Below are 3,500 nucleotides of genomic sequence, written 5' to 3'. Positions count from 1 at the left end.
ATAGAAAAAACGCTCGCCGGAATATGTCCGGCGAGGCTGCCGATCATGCTTCCACCAGTCGGGCTCCAGGGCCGGACATAGAGGCGGAAGCCGACATGGGGCGGACGCCGGATACTCCTCCTACAGAGGATGCAGATAGACAGTCCTCTACAAATTCAGAAGTGGAGAGCACCATGAATCATAGGCGTCGCCGGGCCGTACTCCGTGACGCTTGCTTCTCACTAGAGGCATTTGATGCCTTCAATTCTGGAGACGCGTACCTCCGTGCTGCTCAAAATGGTCTAGCCAAAACCATGGACCAGTATGTAAGGGATGTACAGGTAAGCAAATCTGACGATTATATGTATCAGTAGCCCCTGAGACTTGAAACAGTTGGCATAATTGATTTAAGGATCATTTATTGTGCAGGTTCTTACAGAGAAGAATACTCGATTGTCACAGGAACTGGAGGAATGCAAGACCCAACTTCGAGCCGCCGTTGCCGCATTGAAGGAACCTGAAAAGTCCCCAGCTGGTAACATTTGTTTCAAATAATGATAGGTACCATCTAGCGTGCGACATGGCTGCAGATCTAACAATAGATATTGCAGATGACTCCGGAGAGAATCCAGAGGACTAGCATGTCGTACGACAGCTAAAGCCTGGTGAACGCGTGCTGACTAAGGTCAGGCGGGAGAAAAACAATCTCCAAGACGCCAATACCAAGCTGAGCGTGGAACTAAAAGATGTTCGAGCTCAGCTTGCGGACTCCGAGAAGGAGAATAAGCGGCTTCGACGCGGCATTTTTAGTAAGTGCTTGAACGAACCCTTAAAAGGGTGCGGCGGAGAAGCCGTCTAACAGAGTTATGTCTACAGGTATGCTGACGGGTCATCCCATGGAGGAGATGCCCGGGTCTGCGGGTGATCTTCTACCCGAGCTCTCACAACTGCACGAACAAGTTCGGCAGGTGATGCAAGGTATTGCCCAGGCCTTGTGGCCATCCGTCTCCCTGCCAACAGGCATTGGAGAGCTTGCGGAGAAGCTCAAGGGAGCACGGTGGCGCTTCCGATTATGGAAGATATCAGCCTGCCGTCAAGGTGCCAGGGAAGCCTGGGCCATGTTGAAGACGCGGTATACCAAGGCTGGCCCAAACCACATGGCCGAGGTCGGACCTATGGGGCCCGATGGGAAAGAGATCCCCGTTAGCTTAGTGTATGGGCAAGTAGAATTAGCCGCAAAGTATTCCCAACAGGATTGTCGGCTAGACAGCCTGTTGGATGGTATAGAAGAGGAATTTAGTCAGTCTACATGACTATGTAATTAAAGTGACATGTATAATGCCTTCTAGCCGGATTGTAAATCATTTGTCATAGCGGACCTTTTCGCTTCAACCTCTGGACCCGATAGTCCGGAGTGTATCCGAATACCCGCTCAGTTATATAAGAACCGGGGTATGCGTGGAAACCAGGCGTAGGGGTCATTAGTGCTTGAACAGAAAAGTACCCAACTAGTTATGTTATATTACATGGGTAGTAAGAAACATCTTCCAGGTAGAATAGTTCTGTTAAGGGTTCCTTTCCCTGGGTACGCATGCCCTAAAGGGCATGTCCGGACTATGAGAGGAAACGCAGGCAAAAACATCTGGGGGCACATATATAAATAAATAAAAATCATCTTTTGTTCACCGGCCGAATATTCCCTTAAGAACGCTAGCTTTCGGCTTCACCCAGTCTGAGGTACACATCCAGCTGACCCGGCAGTAACAATCAAAGAGGTGCTCCCCTTATGCCCTAGCCAAATTAACGGGAACGTAGGGTATAAATACAAGAGCCAGGCAACCCAGCTCGGCCAAAACTTAAGTCATATTGCTGCATATAATGGCGAAGAAAAGGTACATGCGGAAGAAGAACACATGTGCGGGGCATGAAGCCCAGATAAATAATTAAGCTTATGTGTAAGAAGCCCCCGGGTACAATGAGCGCGGTTAGCGCGTCAATAGTGTGCAAGCAAGGCACAAGTTGGCCCTTGAAGGCCTTGAGAAAGAATAAAAGAAAGAAAGAGAAAAAAGACAGGTAATGTATATGCGAAAAATGGACAGAGGAAGGAGACGAACATAGAGTTTGGCACTAGGCGTAGAATCTTCGGAGCCTGGCTGCGTTCCATGGGTCCGGCTCAAGTCGATTATTCGATGCATCCCGCAGACGGTACGCTCCACCGGTCAGAACTTGGTCAATAATGAAGGGACCTTCCCATTTGGGCTCGAGCTTGGTCTTTTTCTTCTCCGGCAGGCGTAGAACTAGCTCGCCCACATTATAAGTTTTGGCCCGTACTTCTCTGCTTTGGTATCTTCGAGCCTGTTGCTGATAGAATGCGGAACGAGCTTTTGCCACATCGTGCTCCTCCTCCAGGGTGTCCAGACTGTCCTGCCGATCGAGCTCAGCTTCTCTTTCTTCGTACATGTGCACTCGAGGTGAGTCATGAATTATGTCGCAGGGCAGAACTGCCTCTGCGCCGTACACCATAAAGAAGGGTGTGTATCCGGTAGTACGATTCGGCGTGGTCCGCGGCCCCCAGAGTACGGAGTCGAGCTCCTCTACCCAGTGCGTGTTAGACTCCTTTAAGGACCACACTAATCTGGGTTTGATGCCGCTCATGATAAGACCATTTGCTCACTCAACTTGGCCATTGGTTTGTGGGTGATAGACAGAAGCATAATCGAGCTTGACGCCCATGTTGCTGCACCAGAGTTTTACCTCGTCGGCCGTAAAGTTCGTGCCGTTGTCAGTGATGATGTTGTGGGGGACGCCATAACGGTGTACAACCCTGGATATGAAGTCTATCACCGGTCCAGATTCAGCCGTTTTAACAGGTTTGGCTTCTATCCATTTGGTGAATTTATCCACCATGATCAGTAAGTATTTCTTCTTATGGGTTCCCCCTTTAAGGGGTCCAACCATGTCAAGCCCCTAGTCTGCGAAGGGCCAGGTAATGGGGATTGTTTGGAGGGCAGTGGGTGGCATGTGGCTTTGGTTTGCAAAAAGCTGGCAACCGACGCAGCGTTGGACCAAGTCCTGTGCATCTACCCATGCCGTCGGCCAATAAAAACCTGTACGGAAGGCCTTGCTTACAAGGGCCCGGGCTGCGGCGTGGTGGCCGCCGAGTCCGGCATGAATTTCTGCCAAAAGTTTCCGCCCTTCCTCTTCGGAGATGCACCTTTGAAGGACTCTGGTAGTGCTTTTTTATACAAATCTCCCTCATGGACCTTGTAGGCTTTAGATCGCCGCACTATGCAGCGTGCCTCATTTTGGTCCTCGGGAAGTTCCTGCCTAGTTAAGTAGGCCAGGAATGGTTCTGTCCACGGGGCGATGATGGCCATTATTACGTGGGCTGAAGGTGTTATTTCGGTGGCAGAGCCTCCGATTATGTCAGAGTGTTTGGTATCGAGCATTTTGGTCGGGTCCGGACTATTGTTACCGGTGTCCCCTTCCCATACCATGGATGGCTTAAACAACCTTTCCAA

Source organism: Triticum aestivum, chromosome 2A, assembly GCF_018294505.1.
Source record: "Triticum aestivum cultivar Chinese Spring chromosome 2A, IWGSC CS RefSeq v2.1, whole genome shotgun sequence".
Lineage (NCBI taxonomy): Eukaryota > Viridiplantae > Streptophyta > Magnoliopsida > Poales > Poaceae > Triticum > Triticum aestivum.
Note: the sequence above shows the minus strand (reverse complement) of the source record.